Here is a 23,113-nt window from a genome sequence, read left to right as displayed (position 1 = left end):
ATTGCTTTTGGTAGTACGGACATTTTTATAATATTAGTAATTGCAATCCATGAACATGGAAGATTTTGCAATTTTTAATGTCTTCTACTTCTTTCTTTAATATTTTGTGATTTTCTTTTTTAAAAAAATTTATTTATTTATTTATTTGAATGTCAAAGTTATATATAGAGAGAAGGAGAGGCAGAGAGAGATAGGCCTTCCATTTGCTGGTTCACTCCCCAATTGGCTGCAATAGTTAGAGCTATGCCAATCCAAAGCCAGGAGCCAGAAGCTTCTTCTGTGTCTCCCACACAGGTGAAGGGGTCCAAGGGCTTAGTCCATCTTCTACTGCTTTCCCAGGCCATAACAGAGAGCTGTATCAGAAGTGGAGAGGCTGGGACTCAAACTGGTGCCCAGTGTGATGCCGACACGGCAGGTGGCGGACTTACCCACTGCACCACAACACCAGCCCCTAATGTTTTGTAATTTTCATCATAGAGATTTACTCAAAAGCATTTTTTAAAGATTTATTTATTTGAAAAGCAGAATAACAGAGCCAAGAGGCAGAGGCAAAGAGAGAGAGGTCTTCCATCCACTTGTTCACTCCTCGAATGACCACAATGCACAGAGCTCAGCCAATCAGGAGCCAGGAGCTTCTTACCAGTTTCCCACATAGGTGCAGGGGGCCATCTTCTATCACTTTCCCAGGCCATGGCAGAGACCTAGATCAGAAATGGAGCAAATGAGACTCAAACCAGTGCCCGTATGGGATGCCGGCAATGCAGGCGGTGGCTGTACCTGCTATGCCACAGCACCAGCCCCATCAAAAGCCTATTTTTGTGTACCTATTGTGAATGGGATTGATATTAGAAGTTCTTTCTCAGCCATGCAATTGTCTGGGTATACAAAGGCTACTGCATTTTCTGTGTTAATTTTATATCCTTCCACTTTACCAAACTCTTCTATGAGTTCCAATAGTTTCTTAGTGGAGCATTTTGGATCCCCTATATAAAGCATCATGTCATCTGCAAATAGGAATCATTTGACTTCCTCCTTCCCAATTTGTATACTTTGTTTTCTTTTTTTTTTTTTTGCCTAATGGCACTGGCTAAGACTTCCAGGACTATACTGAATAGCAATGGTTAGAGTAGGCATTCTTATCTGGTTCTGGATCTTAGTGGGGATGTTTTCAACTTTTCCCCATTCAATAGGATGCTGGCCATGTGTTTGTCATAAATTACCTTGATTGTGTTGAGGAATGTTCCTTTTATACCCTTTTATACCCAATTTACTTAAGGTTTTCATTATGAAAGCATGTTATATTTTATCAATTGCTTTCTCTGCATCTATTTAGATAATCATATGGTTTTTGTTCTGCAGTTTGGTAATGTAATGTATCACATTGATTTGCAAATGTTGAACCATACCTGCATATGAGGGATAAATCATATTTGGGCTGGGTGAGTGATCTTTCTGATGTGTTGTTGAATTCAATTGGCAAGTATTTTGCTGAGGATTTTTGCATGTATGTTCATTAGGGAAATTGGTCTGTAGTTCTCTTTCTGTGTTGTATTGTTTTCAGGTTTAGGAATTAAGGTGATGCTGGCTTAATAGAAGAAGTTTGGGAGAATTCCCTCCTTTTCAATTGTTTTGAACAGCTTGAGAATAATTGGAGTTACTTTTTCTTTAAACGTCTGGTGGAATTCAGCAGTGAAGCTGTCCAGTCCTGAGCTTCTATTTGTTGTGAGGGTCTTTATTACTGACTCAATTTCTGTCTTTGTTATTGATCTGTCTAGGTTTTCTTTGACTTTATGGTGCATGTAGGTAGGTTGTATGTGTCCAGGAATCCCTCTCTCTAGGCATTCCAATTTGTAGGCATTCAGGTCTTTATAGTAATTCCTAAAGATTCTTCTTATTTCTTTTGTATCTGTTGTTTATTTCCTTTTTCATCTCTAATTTTATTGATTTGGGTCTTCTCCCTCTTTTTTTAGTTAGGCAAATGGTGTATCAATTTTGTTTATTTTTTCAAAAATAGTCTTCATTTTGCTGGTGTTTTGCATTTTGTTTGTTTCTATTTTGTTTATTCTCTAATTATAAGTATTTCCTTTCTCCAACTCATTTTGGGTTTGGTTTACTGTTGTTTTTCTAGGACCTTGATGTGCATTGATAGCTCATTTATTTGTTGCCTTTCTAATTTCTTGATATAAGCATCAATTGCTATAAACTTTCCTCTTAACACTGCTTTTGTTCTATCCCATAAGTTTTGATATGTTGATTATCATCTTCATTCATTTCCAGAAATTTTTTAATTTCTCTTTTGATTTCTTCTATGATCCACTGTTTGATCAGTAGCATATTTTTCAGTCTCCACATGTTTGCATATGTTCTAGAGATTCTTCAGTTGTTGATTTCCAGCTTCCTTCTCTTATGGTAAGAGAAGATGCATGGTATGATTTCTATTTTTTTGAGTTTGCTGAGATTTGCTTTATGGCCTAGCATGTTTTCTATCCTAGAGAAAGTTTCATACACTGGTGAGAAGAATTTTTGTCCTGCAACTTTAGCATGAAAGTTTTGTAGGTATCTATTAGGTCTATTTTGTGTATATTGTTGATGAACTCTTTTGTTTGCTTGCTAATTGTCTGTCTTGATGATCTGTGTTGTATTGGAGTCTCTGTCTCCCTTTAGATCCATTACCATTTCTTTTTTTTTTTTTTCAGATTTTTTCCCAAAGAAATCTTTTATTTAAGGAATATAAACTTTATGTATTACATAAGTATAATTTTAATAATATAGTGATTCTTCCCACCATACTGCCCCTCCCATCAACATTCCCAAACCCCCTGCTCTCTGCTTTATCATTCCCAGCCCCAGTCTTCACTAAGATCTATTTTCAATTAACTTCATACACAGAAGGCCAACTCTATACTAAGTAAAGTGTTCAACAATTTGCACAAAGAAAAAGAAAAACACTGTTCCTCAACAGTTGGGAGAAGGGCTGTTCAAAGTCATTGCATCTTGAAGTTAATTTCACTTCTTTTTTTTAGAAACTTAATTGACTTTCAAGAAGCATCCAAAAGTGATACATCTTTTGGGAGCGCTTAAGCATCATTATAATACAACTCTAAGGACAGAGATCCTGCATGGAAAATTAGTGCACAGTGACTCCTGTTGTTAATTTAGTAATTAACACTCTTTTGTATGACGACAGTGATCACCCAAGGCTCTTGACATGAGCTTCCTAGGTTATAGAATCCTTTTGAATCAACAAACTCTGTCAGTATTTAGACAAGGCCATAAGCAGAGTGGAAGTTCTCTCCTCCCTTCAGAGAAAAGTACCTCTTTCTTCATGACCACTTATTTCCACTGGGGTCTTACCCACAGAGGTTCTTCATGTAGGACATTTTTTGCTACAGTGTCTTGGCTTTCCATGCCTGGAATACTCTCGTGCGCTTTTCAGCCAGATCAGAATGCCTTAAGGACTGATTTTGAGGTCAGAGTGCTACTTAAATTGATTGTCATTCTATGAGTCTACTGTATGGCTTGCTTCCTATGTTGGAGCATTCACTCCTTTTTAATTCTATCTATTATCCTATCCATATGATCACTTTAACATTTAAGATGGTATTTTTGCCACCCAGCTTAAAGGGATTTGGCAAATTTTTAAACTGTACCCTTAGAAGTAAGTTCATAGGAATATGTGCAGAACTATACAACTTTACAGTTACAAACTTCATACACTTCATAATTACAACTTTAGGAACATGGTGTTTCTTCCAATCATGCCTGCCCTCCCAGCCATACTCCCAACCTGTCTTCCTCCTCCCTCTCTTATTCACACTCTTATTTTTTACTGAGATCTATTTTCAATTGACTTTATACACATATGTTTAACTCTATGTTAAGTAAAGAGTTCAACAAATAATATGAAAAAAATAATAAACTGTTCCTCAACAGTCAAGACAAGGGCTGTTCAAGTCATTGCTTCCCAAAGTGTCAATTTCACTTTTACAGATTGCCTTTTAGGCGCTCTATTAATTATCACAGGTCAGAGAGAACATTTGGCATTTGTCCCTTTGGGACTGGCTTATTTCAGTAAGTATGATGTTTTCCAGATTCCTCCATTTTGTTATAAATGACCAGACTTCATTTTTCTTTTACCAGTGTGTAGTATTCCATGGTGTACATATCTTGTAATTTCTTTATCCTGTCTTCAGTTGACAGGCATTTGGGATGATTCCATGTCTTAGCTATTATGAATTGAGCTGATTTCATTTATCTTGGATAAATTCCTAGGAGTGGGATCACTGGGTCATATGGTAGGTCTATATTCAGATTTCTAGGGTATCTCCATACATTCTTCCACAGTGGCTTTACCAATATACATTCACATCAACAGTGGGCTGGAGTACTATTCCCCCACATCCTTGCAAGCATCTAATAGCAAGGTGCCCTGTAATTGGGTGCATATATGTTTATTGTAGTCACATTTTTCTGTTGAATTGACCCCTTAATCTTTATATATTGCCTTTCTTTCTCTCTTTTAACAGTTTGAAGTCTATTTTCATTGATATTTTGATGACTTCACCAGCTCTTTTTTGGTTTCTGTTAGCATGGAATATCTTTTTCCCTCTTTCAGCTTTCAGTTTGCATATATCCTTGTTGGTTTAAATGTGTTTCTTGTAGGAAGCAAATAGATGAGTTTGTTTCTAATCCAGACAGTCTGTATCTTTTAACTAGAGTTGAGCCCATTTACATTCAAGGTGACAATTGATAAGTAAAGACTTGGCCCTGATGTTTTTCCATAAATATTCCTATTGTTTAGTTTGGAATTGTTTTGTACTTTTACTGGGATATTTTCTGCTTCCATATTCTTTCATAACAATGGCTACCTTTCTGTGTTTCTGTGTGTAGCATATCCTTAAGCATCTTTTGTAAGGCTGGATAAATGGTGATGAATTCTTTAATTTCTGTTTGTTATAGAAGATCTTTATTTCATCTTCACTCACAAATGAGAGCTTTTCAGGGTATAGTATTCCAGGTTGACAGTCTTTTTTTTTTTTTTCTCTTAGGACTTGAACTATATCTTGCCATTCTCTTCTAGCCTGTAGGGTTTCTAATGAGAAGCCAGCTGTGAGACTAATTGGAGATCTGCAAGTAATCCAGCATTCTTCCTTGCCCATTTTAGGATCTTTTCTTATGTTTACTGTGGAAAGTTTGACTACAGTGTGTTGTGGTGAAGATCTTTCCTGATCATGTTTATTAGGAGTTTTCTGTGCTTCTTCACCCTGGATGTCCTTTCTTTCTCCAAATTGGGGACGTTTTCTGTAATTATTTTATTAAAAAGCCTTCTAATCCATTCCCTCTTTCCATGCCTTTAGGAACTCCTGAGACCCATATGTGGGTTTGTTGATAGTATCCCATAAATCTCCAACACTGTTTTTAATTTTTCTAATTTCTTCTTTTTTTTTTTTTTTTTTGAGTGACTGTAAAATTTCCAGAGATTTGTTTTTTAACTCAGATATTCTTTCTTCTGCCTCACTGAGTCTGTTGTTAAGGCTTTCCACTGCATTTTTCATTTGATCTATTGAATTATTCATTTCTAATATTTCATTTTTATTTCCCTTTAAAATCTCAATTTCATGGGAGAAATTTTCATTCATGTTATATGATTTCTTTAATTCATGGATTTGCTTCTGATTACTTCTAAGAATTGCTACAATCAATTTTTTGAATTCCATTTCTGACATTTCTTCAATTTCTTCATCTTCACATTCTAATATTGAAATGTTGTTGTGTTCCTTTGGGAGCATCATGTTGTCTTCCTTATTCTTGTTTTTTTGAATTTCTGTATTTAGTTTTAGGCATTTGTGGAGATACTTGTTTCCCTCACCCCATGGCTTTTATCTTTGGAGTATGTCTCTGTGGTTTAGTTGAATATCTGCTCTTTCAGAGAATGCCCAGAGGTATGTGCTGGGTGTGGCCAAGGAGCTCTGGTCAATGCTCCAGGGTGAGGGGAATATACAAGGTGACATACAAGTTGGGTGCGTTAGATTTTTAATCAGAGGGAAGAGTTTGACTAGCTCTCTTGGCAGTCTCACCTCCTATCCTCCAAGGTGGCCAATGCCCTGGTGCTAGCCCCAGAGGGTGCGATATTCATCCAGAACCACACAAAGGATCTGTGCAGGCCGCTGTGGGAGCACAAATCCTGCAGCAATGACCCTCCCCAGGTTACCACTTAGCCCTGAGCATGTGAATCTGCCCAGAGAGCTAGCTGTATCACGTGCCTTCCCATGCAGCCACAGTTCCAACACACAAAGAAAGCTCTCATGGTCACAGATACTGAGCCCCCAACCAGGCTCCGGTGTCTCCTCTAGGCTGGTTGCTGGGCATGTGGACACAAGTTGTCACAGCTATTACGCATGTCCAAAATGGCACCCACCCTCTCTCAGCTAGTTACAGGACACTGTGGTCACGTGACTGGGGAGAAAGAAATGTGCCCCTTTTTTTTCCCCCTCTATGTTGGCAGATGCACTGTCCCCTACATGGCTCCAAGCTGGACTCATGCCAGGCTCTTCTCACAGCTTCATCACCACTGGCTTGGACTGCTGCAGTCTGGTCTCACCTCACTCTCCACAGCTGGTTCTGAGACTTTTGGTGACTGGGGTCCTGTGTTGTGTCCATGTTCACACTGCACATCCATATCCTCTACACAGATCCAGAGCATCCATCTGACTTGCATGGAGTTTCCTAATTCTTCCCTGAGATTGCACCCTCTCCACTTTTTTTTTGACTATCTTCCTCTAGACTAGAGCAGTAAGATCTCTCCCTATTCTGCCATCTTCACACCTCCTTCTAGGTTCAATGTTTTTAATTTTGCTCTGTTGCTATCTCATAACCTAAAGAAATGATGGCAGCCTTGGGAAATTTGGAATCTCGAGGTTATTTGAGAATAGTAAGACCAATGACTGATGTTAGGAATATAGTTTGGTTATGAGACAACAGTAGTTCTAGGTAGATATGTCCAGGTGAGATTTAGAGATAAAATACCTCAGCTTCAATAAGCTAGAAATCTAAATTTCAAAGTAAAAATATTACAGGGATATAAAAAGTTCTCAAGGTAATTGAACATAGCAAAGATACCAAAGATCACAATTTTTCAACAGATATTACTGCTTGGAAGTAATGAATTTGGTAATCACACTGAAATTTTGAGTTATGCAACCTGAGTCCAGTGTTCTATAAACTTCTTTGATTACACACTTCTATTAAAATGGAATTGTAGAGTGTGCATCGTAGTATATAATTTATTCTCCATTGTTTTCACCTGGGGGTGTAACCATGGAGGAGTTCATTCTGGGAAAGTAGTTCTACCATTTTCTGGTTTGCTTTTTCTTGCACTAATAGCATTTGCTTCAATCTGGATTTCCTTTGTAGGGCAACTTTAAAAGCCATTTCTCCATGTTGTTGAGGTAAAACTATATTATTCAGACACATGAAAACCACACTCTAGTGTAATATGTGAGAATAAAGGATAGCACTGTTTAAGTCTGCGCTGTGGATTTCTCATTCTGTCTGCATTTGTATAGATGGTATCAGATGTCTGATATTAGAAGTAAATGAAGGTACTGGGGTCATTCCCTATAATATATATCATAATTATTTATTTATAAGTTGTCATTCGTACATTTCTTTTCTACACTTAATAGTTTCTTTAGCTGCTCTCTACCATGACATGAAGCTTCCCTGTACTTTGGAGATCATCTTAATTTACTCAAGGGTCAGAAAGTGCTTCCTCATACATTACATCCAGTATTTGCTAAGTAGGCAAGTCTAACGTCACTGTATGCATGCACTGTATTGCGTATACACTGTGACAAAAAACCACCTAGCATTCCTTTTCAGATTTCAGTCCTTTAGTTTTATTCTCCTTTTGCATCATTCTCACCCCTTTCCGAACACTTTAGATTCCCTTTTTGCCTTTAGTTCACTTCAGCTTCAGCCCTCTCTTGTTTAAATGTATTATTCTTGGACATGATGTTGGAAATTCCATGATCTTTCCACTTATAGAATTATAGGTGGACAGATCCTGGGTCTTTGTATGTTTCTAGAATCTTCTATGATTTGATAATACTTAGCAACTCATGTCTATTCTGGCTTCCCTTACTGCAATAAGAATCTCCTTTTCATTTGTCTTAAGTAAAAGTAGTATTAAAGTAAGAATTAATTCAATCCCATCAAGGTGGCATATACCAATGCCATCTCACTAGTCCAAGTGATCAATTTCTGCTCACAATTGATCATAATGATAGGACTAAGAGTCAAAGGGATCACATAAACAAGACTAGTGTCTGCAAATACTAACCGATAGAATAAAAAAGGGAGAGAACGATCCAACATGGGAAGCTAGATACACAGCAGACTCATAGAATGGCGGATGTCCTAAACAGCACTCTGGCCTCAGAATCAGCCCTTAAGGCATGCAGATCTGGCTGAAAAGCCCATGAGAGTATTTTAGGCATGGAAAGCCAAGACACTCTGGCAAAAAAAAAAAAAAAAAAAAAAAGAAAAAATGACCTACATGAAACATGAAAGATCTCTGCGAGTGAGATCCCAGTGGAAAGAACAGGTCATCAAAGAAGGAGGTACCTTTCTCTGAAGGGAGGAGAGAACTTCCACTTTGACTATGACCTTGTCTAAATATGATCAGTCAGTGAACTCAAAAGGTTTCCATAGCCTTGGAAACTCATGACAAGAGCCTAGGGTGATTACTGATGCCATAACAAGAGTGTCAATTCGTTAAGTCAACAACAGGAGTCACTGTGCACTTACTCCTCATGTAGGATCTCTCTCCTTAATGTGCTGTACATTGAGATTTAATGCTATAACTAGTACTCAAACAGTATTTTTCACTTTGTGTTTCTATATGGGTGCAAACTGTTGAAATCTTTACTTAATATATGCTAAACTGATCTTCTATATATAAAGAGAATTGAAAATGAATCTTGATGTGAATGGAAGGGAAGAAGGAGCAGAAAAGGGGAGGGTTGTGGGTGGGAGGGAAGTTATGGGGGGGAAGCCATTGTAATCCATAAGCTGTACTTTGGAAATTTAGATTCATTAAATAAAAGCTAAAAAAAAGTAAGAATTAATATTCAATAAACATTGGCTTAGTGAGAAATAATGCGCATATTAAATCAATGATATTGTCGAAAATGTTTAATCCTTAACAAGTGAGTAGAAAACATTATTCATAAATGTCTCAGCTTTTATTAAGGTTATTGCTTTTTCACTCATTTTTCTTCTTGAATTTTTTTGTGAATCATTTTATTGCTTTCTTAAGCCTTGTATTAAATGTTTTTCTATGCTGGACAGACAATAATCTTATAACAGACAGGCTAGCCACACCTCACTTGGAAATATATACTCATTTGAACTACAGAAAATAAACCTTAGCTTTGAAAAATGGCCAGAGTGAATGTTAAGATATCAGAGAACAGTCATGAATCCCAATTAGATTAAGATAAAACACAATAACATTTCAGAGTTTGTGATATACTCATCTCTCCAATATATGCAAATAATGAAGTAGATTTTAAAATAATGTATGACTTCTCTATATAGTGCTAATGCCAATCATTTATTAGAATTTAAAATGTAAAAAATTCAAAGAACTTAAAAAATAACTGTGGACTAGATTCCATTTTAGGCTAACAAGAAAGAGGACTTTTATTTTTTGATTTTCCAGGGGGAAAAATGTGGTTCTTGTTTTATTCAAGTTTGAAATAAAAGAAAAAATGTGTTTTGATAAATTTCTTAATATTTATAAATCATGCCAAATGAATATTTCCAGAAGTTGGCCTAGAAATAGGTATATTTTAGTATCATTTCAGCAGAGCAATTTGGCTAACTGACTACTTAAACATAATGTTAAAAGTAATATAAAATAAAATGTGGCCGGCACCGTGGCTCACTAGGCTAATTCTCCGCCTTGCCGCGCTGGCACACCAGGTTCTAGTCCCGGTTGGGGCGCGGGATTCTGTCCCGGTTGCCCCTCTTCCAGGCCAGCTTTCTGCTGTGGCCAGGGAGTGCCGTGGAGGATGGCCCAAGTGCTTGGGCCCTGCACCTGCATGGGAGACCAGGATAAGTACCTGGCTCCTGCCATCGGATCAGCACGGTGCACCGGCCGCGGTGGCCATTGGAGGGTGAACCAACGGCAAAAGGAAGACCTTTCTCTCTGTCTCTCTCTCACTGTCCACTCTGCCTGTCAAAAAATAAAAAATAAAATAAAATGTTTGTCTTTTTCCAGGCAACATTTGCATTTTCACATCTAAAATATATTCATAATCTTATATAGATTAAAGATCTATTTCTTGAGAAACAATTTTACAAAATTCCAACTTATATCTCTAAAAATAATAGTAAAATCTATATTTGCTCTTTTTATACTGATAGTTCACTAGATTGTCCTTATTTACCAAGAACTGCAAAAAGCTAAAACTTTAGAAGGAAAATAGGTGAGCAACTGAATAGCTCTTGATGTGGAGAGAGTTTTAAAAAATGGTAAGCAGAATTGAACAGCTCCTATGAATCTAGTGACTGGGTTATGATGGGCAAAATTTTTTATTCTTTATGTACAAAACTAAAGATTCAGACTGGGCCAATGTGAGATATAGTGCTGTTTTTGTCAATGGAATTCTGAACTACTCATTGAAAATGTACAATGTAAATTAATACTGGGCGGGGAAATGCAACAAAGAGCTATAAGCTTTAAAAAATATATCTGCTACATTAAAGAATTTCTACTTGATAATTATTAATACAAGGTTTGTAGGTGCTGAAGCAAGTAAGAGGCAGCAAATTATTGAATTATGTGTACCTACACAAGGCTAAACTGAAATTCCCTTGACTAATTTCCTCACATTGTTGAACTGGAAATCCATAGTGGAGAACACGTACAGCTAGAAAACCTTTCTGAAGGTACATGTAAGCATACCTATTTAATCAGGGGTCATCAAATGTGACTACTTAGCAAATTTTGTATTTTTCCATCCTTACTATGATACACAAGGGTCTAACACATGAAAAAATTCTCAGTATCACTAGCCATCAGGGAAATGTAAATCAAAACTACAATGAGATTTCACCTCACTCCATTTAGAATGGCTATGATCCAAAAGTCAAAAAACAACAAATGCTGTTGAGGTTTGGAGAAAAATACACCCTAATACACTCTGTGAGAATGTGAACTAGTATAAACATTATGGAAGACAGTAGGGAGATTCCTCTAAAATCTGAAAATTGACCTACCATATGACCCAGCTTTCCCACTCCTTAGAATTTACCCAGTGGAAATGAAGTCAGCATATGAATTAGTTATTTGTACCCCCCTTGTTTATAGAAGCTCAATTAACATAGGTATGGTATGGAATCAACACAGATGTCCCTCAGGGGATGGCTGGATAAAGAAAATGTGGGATGGAATACTACTCAGCCATTAAAAAAAATGAAATCCTGTCTTTCACAACAAAAGGGATGCAACTGGAGATCTTTATGCTTACCAAAATAAGATAGACCTCAGAAGACAAAACTCATATCTTTTATCTGATTTGCAGTAGCTAAAATATAGAGCACACACCCCCACATACACACAACTGAATGTATAAGAGTGAAATTGACATCTTATGATCTGATTATTGTTTTTTGCCCTTAGCTATATTCCTGTGAAAGAGTGGTGTTTCTGCTTGTTAAATTCTTTGTTAGTGGAGAATTAAACCTGTGATTATTAAGTAAATTAGAAGTATGCAATTGCAAAAATTAAGAGTAACAAACAGAAAGGAAGGAAGAGGGAAGGAGGGAGAGAGCGAAGGAAGGAGCAAGAGAAGTATCATTACATGCTTAAAATCATATGCATGAAATACATGAAATCTATTTTCTTTATGTAACTTAATTTTAAAATGAAAACAAAAAAGACACAGATCTGAAAACACATGTGCTAATGACCTTGAAATGATGCACATGTGCTATGTGAGTGAATTCATTTTGCCAAACATTAAATCATTGGGTTTAAAAGAAGCAGAGCAGGTGCATGCAGAAGGGCTGTAGAATATAATTCTTAGTACAGGCTCAGAATTTGAAGTAGATATAAATAGCAAGTATATTGATTTAATTGATGACTGCACTGAATCTAATCTTCAAATAAAAAGAGGAGTTCTCTGACCCATTCAAGCAGGAAATATCTTCCCTAATGTCAACACTTTGAGTTAGTCATCATTTTTAGCACCAGCTACTATAAACAAATTAAAAATGCTGTCTTTGTTATCATTTTTACACACATAAAGTTATTCTCTTTATAACTTGTATTAAACTACATTGGTTTGCCTTGCTGAATTGAAAACCATAATGAAGTTTGTGGAAGACACAATGCCACCAAAGCAAGCAGATGGAATTCATTTATTATAGCATAAAAGGAGGACAGGCAAACCCCTCCTTCACGTGGTATGCCCTGTGTTAGTGCTTCAGCTTATAAACATGGTCAATGAATAAATAACAAGTCCAGGAGAATCCAGAACCTCCTGAATATGCTAACTAGCCTAAACTGTGCATTCTGCTCATTAAGGTATCAGATCTACTCTGCAGGTGCCATTGACTTCTAGAACAGTGAGTGATTCTCTGCCACATCATTTCTTGGGAAGTGCTGCAGTACCCTCGAGAACATCGAAAAACAGACTTGCTATGGTAAACTCAAGGGTCTACTGATGAATGAAGAAATAAAGTCAAAGGTAGCCCCTTGGTGTTGGATCAGACTAAACAGAGCATAGCATTGCAATTCTTTTAAAATGTCATTGTATGTAGTGATGCTGTTCAAAATCCGGTGCCTCGTGTTTGAGGGCTCCATCACGAAGATGTACCCCAGTGTTTAAAAGGATAAGGGCATATGGCTTCTGTCTGGCCGAGCCCTGGGCCACTGTGGCCATTTGGAGAATGAATCAGCAGATGGATGTTTCTCTCTTTCTCTCTCCCTCCCTCCCCCCTGACTCTCCCCCACCCCTTTAACTCTGCCTTTCAAATAAATAAAATAAATCTTTTAAAAAGTAAAAGGATAGGATATAAATATGCAGTCAATAAGTTAGCAAGCCTTAGAAAATTATGGAATCAAAGAACTCGAAATGTTTGATCTCTTAGAAGGCCTGCTACAATTAGATCATGTGGATGCTTCCCAGTTGGCTGGAGAATGCGATTGCTCAAAGGTTTCAGGTTGAAAAGCCTCACTGCAGCTCTCCAGGCAAAAAATTTGGCAGTGACACTGAAAAGCTACAAAGACAAATTCCCACATATTTATCCTGTGATTTGTATTCTGCAGTTATTTGCAATTCCAGCGACAAGAGGGGAAAGCAAAAGATGAAAAGGTACAGGAATAGAATGCTTGATAAAGGACATGAATAACTAATGCACATCTCTGTGGAAGGTCCAATGCTAGGAGGACGGAAGAGAATGTCAAAAATTTGTGAAAAATGGAATTAAAAGATATGTTTATTTTGGTGCAAAAAACAACTCAAAATCCATGCATAGTCTTCATAATATGTTTTTTCTGTGAACTTTTTCAAGATTCTTCATGTAATGAGAAACACTTGCTGTCAACCTTTTCTTATTAAAGCTCACTGCAGAGGCCGGCTTGTGGCACTATCAGTTAAGCAACGCCGGCCTCACATATAAGTGCTGTTTCCCATGTAAGTGGGAGTTCCAGCCACTCCACTCCCAATCCAGTTCCCTGCTAATGCACCTGGGAAAGCAGCAGAGGATAGCCCAAGTACTGGCTTTGTCTTGGCTCAGTTCCAGGTATTTGTGGATATTTGGGGAGTGATTTCAGCAGGTGGAAGATTCTCTCTTTCTCTCTTTTTCTTTCTTTCTGTAACTGCCCTTCAAGTAAAAAAAAAAAAAAAAAAAAAAAAAAAAAAAGCTCACTAGAACAAATTACCTTTGGGCAAAAGACCACCAGAAAACCTTGATTTTCTAAAGAGAATTATATCGCTCTTGATTAAAAAAGAAAAAAATAGAATTTTCTACTCAAAACCCACTCTAAATTATCTCTTCCTATGTGTTTGAAGAATGGAAACGTGACTGTTGTGTGACAAAGAGTAATAATAGAGAAACCATGACAAAATAAAGAAATGAATACATTTCCTACTGTTAAATGAGCACTGCTTGTCTACTCTGTTTTTAATGTTTATAACAACAGCCATACTCTGTGGGAAAGACATTTAGCCATGGGAGAAGAAAGAGATGCTTAATTTTCACTTCACTACATTTCTGAATCACAAAGAAAAGATATATTTATTCTGAACTAACAAACAGGATTCTTTTGTCAATTTAATGCATTTTTATTCACTTATCTTCAAATATAGTTTAGAGCTTAAATAGAAGTAGATCTATTTTAATATTAAATGAGTCATGTTTATCTTATAAAAGTTACATTTTATTTTATTATTTAAAAACTGCCCAAAGGATGCAGCATGGCTGAGTATTTGGGTGAATCCATGATTCTACCTTTATTCTTGGTGGCTATGTATCAGTTCACACGCTACTCAGAGCAGTGGGTAAGGGAACAGAATGAAATAAGAAATCATATCTAGCCCTACTCCCAAAATAAACTATTTAAAATTTTTACCAGCATTTACCAGAGGCCAAGGTACACACCAAGGGCTCAATTAATATTTATTGATCATTTATTTATAAAAACTCTGGAATTTGCAGTCGGTAAAACCAAAACTTCATATGCCAATTCTTAAGTAAGTATTAGGGAAACTGCCTCATCATTGTTTGCTTCATCTCCATTGTTTTTGGTCATGAATGATTTTTTATCTTTCAAAAAATATTTTTCAGATATCCATTATTGCTTAATTAAAAGCCAAAAATAAAAAGCAGGAGATTCTTGATTCTATAATTTTCCATTCTGAACATTTCACATTTCATCACTATAGAGATATTTCTGAATTTAGAATTCTGTAGAAAAATCCGTTCACATCAGTGTAGGCAGAAAAAACAAAAATAGTAATTTGTGTATAAAATTTGCAGGTGTTTACTATGGAAAATACAAGCAAATTGGCTTCTAAAAAGTTATACCTCTGTACTTAGTATCTCAAGCATTGGTATATTGGCTGCTCTCAAACTGTATTTAAAGTGAGTTTGTAGTGTGAGGTTTTTCTAACATCCTCTCACCCAAGAATTATTTTTCCAGGTTTCAAAATAGAACCACCTACATCATATACAAATTTTGAAAATACTGCAGTATCCTGAGTTTATTACAATAATAAAAGACATAGTGATGTAACTTTAGATATTTGAGAATTTAAATGCCTGTGTCTTTTTAAAAAAATAAATCCTTATCTGGGATTCTTTTCTATTTTAACAGTAAGGGTCAAATAAGTGGCAGGAGAAAACAGGAGGAAAAACTATAACAAGGAATCATGGGAATACTTTTTCAAAGAGCATTCTTTGAATTTCCTCTCAAGAGAAATGAGTCCATTAAAATAATGAAGCTACAATTAATATTTTATAATACATAGAATGAATGTATATATTTTCTCTGGCAGAAGCTTTTCAAGTTGTATCAGTTTAGAAGTCATTATTTTACTTGGTCACTTAAAAATTCCTTTGAATCTCTTTTGACTCATGTTACAAGCCCAAAAGCAAACACAACTTCTATGTTCATCATATATTTAATATGGTTTTATCTTTCTTTCATATTATAAATATCTGTATCATTCTAGTAGAAAGCAATTTCAAAGCTAGAAATTATTCTCTCATATTTCACATTCAAGACAAGAGATAATCCCACCAGTCTGAAACAAATCAGATTACTCAATGACTGTATCTGAAGGCCAGTGAGAACTAAAGGTAGAGGGAGGTGGAGGTTGGAGATGGAGAAGGGTGTTCCCAGTGCAGGTGGATGGAACATTCGCGAAGACCAAAGATAGCAGTCAAGGTGTGAGAGCTTGTCAGCCATACCTGAGTGTATGAGCTTTGTCTTGAGGGCATCAGAGAACACAGAAAGATTTGACTTTGGGCTGGGGAAGGTGGGGCGAAGATGACTGGATCTGAATCTTAAAGACATCCTTCTGGCTACTGTTTATAAATCTTTATTTTCATCTATGTGAAAGGCAGAGTGGTGGGGGGTAGGGAGTTCTTTCATCCACTGATTTAGTTTCCAAATGTCCAGGAGCCTGGAACTCCTATCCGTGTATTTCATGTGGATGGCAGGGGCTCAAGCACTTGAGACATCATTGGCTACATTCCAGGCTGCTGTGTCGAAGTGAAGCAGTGAGGACTCAAACCAGCACTCTGATAGGGAATGCAGATATCCCAAAGGGTGGCTTGGCCCACTGTGCCACAGCACTTGTCCCCACCCCCGACCCACAGTTACTGTTTAAAATGGGCTAAAGGAGGGGAATCTGTAGGCCAGGTTAGGAATTCAGGTGGAAGACATGGGAGAGAAAGGAACACATTTTAAAGAAAATTAGGAGAAAAAAAAGAGAGAGAGAGAATAGAGTTAATCTTCTGTGTATAAAGTTAAATGAAAATATGTCTTAATGAAAAACAAGACTGGGAACAGGAGAGGAAAGAGGTAGAGGGGTAGGAGTGTGGTTGGGAGGGCAGGTACGCTGGGAAGAATTACTATGTTCCTAAAGTTGTATTTATTAAATGCATGTAAATAAATAAAATAAATAAATAAGATAATTAGGAGATAGAACAGAGAGCCCTCAGGTGCTAACTACTCCTAGAAGTGAGGGAAAGAGAGAGTTAAGAATGTCACTAAGGTCCCAGGGTCTGCAGGATGATACCATTTATTAACTTAGGGAACACAGAAATAAGATCAGCTTTTAGAGGATATAGGATGAATTCAACTTGTAAAATGTGGAGTTTGTAGGACATAAAAATTAAGATATCCAGATGGATTATGGAATAATCATAGAATAGAGAAGTGGATTCATAGAAATTATGGAAGATCTGCTTGTAAATAATCATTGCAGCACAGAAAGAAAGCTATTATCCAGGAGGGCAGGTTGGGTACAATATAAAAGGGTGAGGGCTGGAAACTTGTGGGGAGCAACTCGGACTAGACTAAGTTACTGGAATTAAGACTTATTCTATGCATCTGCTCTCCCACAATATGGCGCTGGGAGAGGAGGAAACAGCTTCTACACAGCTGCCTCCAGTTCAATCAATAAACAGCAGGACCTGCTCCTGATTGGAGGAGAGCAGCGTACTCGGCGTGTGGGTAGCAGAGTTGGGATTGGCGGAAGAGGACTATAAAGGAGGAGAGAGACAACATGCACCAGGAACATCTATCTAAAGGAACACCTGTGCAGCCCCCAAGAGAGCCGGCCGGCGGTGTGCCGCTCCCCTGCAGAAGTGGGGAAAGTGGCAGGGGGAACCGCCCTTCCACGGAGGTGGAAGGGACGGTAGCCAACCCAGGAAGAGCCAGCAGCAAACCCGGGAAGGGCCGAGCAGACAAAAGAACAGCGCAGGGTCCTGTGTCGTTCCTCCACGAAGAGGGGGAGCGACATAATGGTGCCGTGACTCGGATGTGAAGCCTAGGCAGGGTTTAGTGTCGTTCCTCCATGAAGAGGGGGAGCGACATAATGGGGCCGTGACTCGGATAGGAAACCTAGGCAGGGTTTAGTGTCGTTCCTCCACGAAGAGGGGGAGCGACAAAACTGAGCCATATCAACTCATAAGAAATGAGCTGAATGGAAACTGAGATGTAGGAAGAAACCAGGAGAGTGGTATTATAGGGGGGAAAAGTGATTTATAAAAATGTGAGAGTGATCGTGCCACGGGGTGATAAGAAGTCAAGATTAAGAAGAAAAACAAGCTAGCATCACATGAGGTAATCTGTGACTTAGGAAAAAACTGGTAAAATGGTGAGTCCATGAGTAAAGTGAATTGGGTTAGGGAGCAGGGATGGTGTGAGACATATGATATAAACAAGTAACTATTTAAGAACTATGGCCATGAACAGAGACAAGCAGTTATGTAGTAAAAGAAGGATACAAAAGTCAGAGTTGTTTATTTTGTCAGGAGAAAGAGTTCAGCACACTTATGTGCTGATGTGAAATGTCCAGTAGAAAAAGTAGAATAGGGTTATTTTTAGCAGAATAATTGCCAATAATAACAGCTAGCATACATTGGTGCTTAGTGTGTACTAGGCATTCTTCTTAGTCGTTTACGTGTGTCAACTCCATCGATGCTCTTAATAACCCTAGACACTATGGTCAGTACTTTGATTATTTTATTTCATAGATGAGAAAATGAAAACTTGGGGAGTTAGAAGGACTGATAGGACAACTTCCTTTAAGAGTTGGAAAAGGATGGAATTCAAAGCTTAGGTAAAGAAATTACCATTGCTTAGGAAGAAGGACAGTTTCTATCCTTAAAGGACCAGAAATGGGACGGATGGAGTGCAGACAGGTTAACTGCTAGGTTTACAGGCAGGAGATTGAGGAAGTTCTCTTAATACTTTCTACTGTGTCTGTCAATTAGCAGAAATGTGCATGTGCACAGCATGAAAGGAGAGCAGGTAGGTCAGTAGGTTTGAAATGTGGAGAGGGTGTAAATGGACCCTGCAGAGAATAACAGAAAACACTGACAAGAGAGCATCAGATGATTGCCAGGCAGCACTGAGACCCCACTGTTGCTGGAGACCAAGAATAAACAGTATCATTCATCTGGAATTTGCGGGTTTCCCCTCTAAGCTAAGCTTCAGTTCAGAACGGAAGTAGCACCAGTAAGTTCTTCTGCAAAAGTTCTAGGATTCTTGGTGCTATACCTACCACAAAAGCCCATGGAGGCAATCCAAACACGTAAAAGGTCTGGGGAAAGGTAGGAGAAGACAATATGTGTGGATTTATTTAATGGGCACATGTCTGCCCCTCTGCAAGAGTAAATAAAATTACACCTAATTAATAAGTAATTACGGAATATATTGCATCCAAATGTTAAAGAGAAAGAGCTTGGTGAGGGGGTATATGGGAACCATCTGTACTTTCTGGCTAACTTTTCTATTAGCATAAAACTGTTCAGAAAATATAGTCTATTAATTTTATTTTTAAAAGATCTAGGAATAGGTAACATGGGGACCATCTGAATATTGCATCCTTTACCATTCTTATTCAAAGGGTTTATATGATTGTTGGGCTAAAATTGAATCATAGTTTATCCTCCCCAGATCACTGTTAATCATGAAGTGGAGAAGAAAAGAGAAGGGGAGGAACAGAAACCAGTTGTTGAATCGCTAGTTGGTACAGGCAACTATGCTGGACTTATTATAACTGTTATAAATTTTTCCTTGAAATAGATCTAATAGAGCCATATATAATATTACAAATAAGAATGCAAAGATACAGAGATGATGCTAACTTGTCTAAAGTGGCTCAGCATGTAAGCATAAGAGATTATCAAAGAACCTGCTCTTTATGTCACATCTCCTATATAGTTATTCTGCTCACTGACCACCAGTTACGTGTGCCCTAATGTTTTGAAACTTTCTGAAACATTGCTGAAAATTTGAATAAAGGTACTATAAAGCATTGTGAAGTCTTTGTTGTCAACTTCCCGTCAAAAGTTCAATATCAAACCAATAGGTGGCAGTATAACATGGTGTTCTTGACATTTTAAATAACAATAAATATTGATTGAGGCACCAGATATTGTACTGGTGCCATCATAGATGATCAAGGTTCTGAGATAAATCCCTTTCTTCCAGAAAGCTACAACTAGAGTCAGTATGCAAGGGGAAATCGGAAGTTGATTCTGCCTCAATCCATCAAGGCATAAGAGGCAACAGAAGGAAGGGAGGAAAGGCAGAAGGGAGAAAAGGAGGGAATGAGAAGAATAAAGAGGAGGAGGAGGAGAGATGAAGAGAAAGGAACTATCAAAAGCCAAAAGTGTGCCAGGACCTAGTCACTCTTCACAAATCGTCTCAAAACACCCTGGGAAGCCTCGGGCCCCAGTATAATGCAGGTATTAACAAGCCCTCTCTCTGTCATGGGCTAAATGCTGAACAGTGTTCAAACAGCTGATGGCCATGCCAACATCTCTATTAAACAAAGGGACACCTGAAAACAGGAAACCCTATTCATCTTCGAATACTCTGGAACTATTGCCTAGCTTAGAATAGAAACAAAATAAACACTGATGAATGAATGAAATTAATGAATAAGAGGCATCTGGCCATTTATGATGCACTCTCTTTTTGACCTACCTTTAGAAAGGAAATTCCAGTTAGCATCTTTTTTTTTTTTTTTTTTTTTTTTTGGACAGGTAGAGTTATAGACTGTGAGAGAGAGAGAGAGAGAGAGAGAGAGAGAGAAAGGTCTTCCTTCCATTGGTTCACTCCCCAAATGGCCACTACAGCCGGTGCTGTGCCGATCCGAAGCCAGGAGCCAGGTGCTTCCTCCTGGTCTCCCATGTGGGTACAGGGACCCAAGTACTCAGGCCATCCTCCACTGCCCTCCTGGGCCACAGCAGAGAGCTGGACTGGAAGAGGAGCAACCGGGACTAGAACCTGGCGCCCATATGGGATGCCGGCGCCACAGGCAGAGGATTAACCAAGTGAGCCATGGCACTGGCCCCAGTTCACATCTTTTCTAATGAGTAGTTCAGTTTCCTTTATAAGTCATAAGTCACATAATAAAAATTAAAATTAGAACCAGTAAGGGGGCCAATGTTATGGTTAAGCAAGGTTAAAGCCCTGGCTTGCAGTGCTGGCAGCCCATGTGGGCACCAGTTCGAGTCCCAGCTTGCTCCACTCCTGATTCAGGTCTCTGTTATGGCCTGGGAAAGCAGTAGAAGATGGCCCAAATCCTTGAACCCCTGCACCCACATGGGAGACCCAGAGGAAGCTCCTGGCTTCTGGCTTCGGATTGGTGCAGCTCTGGCCATTGCAGCCAATTGGAGAGTGAGCCAGCGGATGGAGGACCTCTCTCTCTCTCTCTCTCTACTCCTCTCTCTCTCTCAAATAAAATAAAATATTTAAAAAAAAAACAGTAAGATGAGGAGAGTGTGAAACAAGAAAGCAGTAACAACAGTGTGGAGACAGGATATAAAGATCTAACCATGTGCACAACATAAATGCTAGATTGCTGATCCTTATAATAACATTATGAGCTAATGACTAGTAAGTCCATTTTACAGGTATGAAAATGAGACTCAGAGAAGTTAATTTGCCAAGACATTAGTTGGTACAACAAGAACTTCCTTCCTTTTTTTAATTAACATGAACTTACCACATACTGAGGCCCACAGGAATAAAACAATTTGCCTAAGGTGGCATTGTCAGAAAGAGACACAAAATAAACTCAGATTCAGGCCTACAGAGCTACTTGTCCTGTATTAAACTGCGTTTTCTCATCTCATCTTTGCATACTTTGGAAACCCATGTCACTTTCCTTCTTTCCCCTGAATTAGCATCACATGAAGGGAAGTTTATTAGAACTAGCATCACATAAAGGGCTTCTTATTAGAATGGGACACTGGTGTTTTTCTAACAGCCTCTGAGTTGAGGTCATTTCTGCAGCCTCTTTGCTAATCCCCCATGAGCAGCTCTTCCTGAAACATCAGGCTGGTTGAATCGCCGTCAGGTTTAAGGACCCAGAAAGTCTCTCTGGACTTTCCAAAATCCCAGGGCAGCCCCAGTTGTGTGTCAAGAGTTTTAAAGAGTCTTGGAGACCTGTATCTCACAATGGTGCCCAATCATAGGACAGACAGAAGTGAGTGAGTCCATGGGAAAACAACAGACATTTGAGGCCAACCATAGTCATTCTGAAACAGCAGATGTGATGCCAACAAGAGGTCCCAAATGCCATGTCATTTAGAATTGTATTCTCATTTTAGCAGTGTATTTTTTTATCAGAGTAGATAAACATGAAAGCAAATACACAAATATGCTAACAAAAGAAAAATTGATCACTGGTGATACCACAATGCGATAACAATTTTTTTCTTTGATTTTCCAAAATTTTGATGCTGTGTATTTAGTACCTTTAAAAATAATGTATTAAAGTTATCTTCTGTAACAAGCAAATTTTTTGTGTTAAACAACTGTCCAGACATAGCTAAAGAGACCACATGGACAGATGAGACAACGCAGACCCCAAATACTAGATTTATTTCCCTACCATTTTTTTGTGCAATGGAGAGGAGCTAGGAATACAGAACAATGGATCATCCTTCACTACCAGGTCACTAGAATTGAGGTATAAAAGCAATGGTTCACAAGAATGGACTCAGAGGTGGAAATAAACAGCAACTTAGAAATGTCCTCATTTCTTCAACTGCAGGGGCACAGTCCTCCACCCATAGGATAGCTCTGCAGATTCTCTGGTCTCCTTTTGCTGTAATCATAACAGTTGGCCTCTAGGGGCGCTCTGCTCCCTTTTGTAATAACGCCCTTGTCTCAGTAGACAGTCTCAAAATCCTCCTCTTCCCTCGCTTCCATTTTTTTAAGAGGAAAAAGGAAGAATTATTTTTTAAAATATATTTACTAGAATGTTAAAAGGGGAAAATCCAAATCATTTAAATAAATGACATTATGGAGAACAGATTCCTCTTAATTCAACTCAAATCTGACCTATCTGCTTTCTGGGAACCCAGAATATAAATTCATTTCCTAAGCCCAGACCATTGTGGATGCTGAAGGGACCCCTCACTCAGAGACTCCAACCTAAGGACCTGCTCTGCTCCTGCCACATCTAAGCCTTCTCAGCCTCCACTCCTGTCTACTCTGTAGGTGGCCACGCTGCTATATTCAAACAACTTCTAAATGCCCTCCCATACCTTATGATCTCTTGGGGAAGGAAAACACTTCTCTACCAGGCCCAGAACTCAACTTGTGGATTCAGGCCTTCTTGTGTCTACCTTCTGTCAATCTGTGGGAACAGCAGATTCTTCAGTCATAAGAAGCAGTGCATTAAGCATAGGTGATTGGTCTTTCCCACCTGGAGAGCAAGCTTTTCACTCAGACTTTCCAGAGCATCTATCCCAGTCATTCTAATCTATCCTCTCAATGAGTGTGCACCTACTTTTCCAACCATGCATCCCCATTTTGTTTAATACATCCACTCTGCCTATGCTTTTG

At 38.2% G+C, this 23,113-nt stretch overlaps 1 protein-coding gene across 3 annotated transcripts in view; it reads left to right on the top strand.

Annotated features, from left to right (window-relative positions):
- SYBU (syntabulin) overlaps nucleotides 1-23,113 on the top strand; it is a 131,303-nt gene that overhangs the window by 27,916 nt on the left and 80,274 nt on the right. The window lies entirely within an intron of this gene.

The sequence above is a fragment of the Oryctolagus cuniculus genome, chromosome 6 (genome assembly GCF_051225735.1).
Source record: "Oryctolagus cuniculus isolate XC-2025 breed Fujian yellow rabbit chromosome 6, ASM5122573v1, whole genome shotgun sequence".
Taxonomy (NCBI): Eukaryota; Metazoa; Chordata; class Mammalia; order Lagomorpha; family Leporidae; genus Oryctolagus; species Oryctolagus cuniculus.
This window is presented reverse-complemented; position numbering and strand designations above follow the sequence as displayed.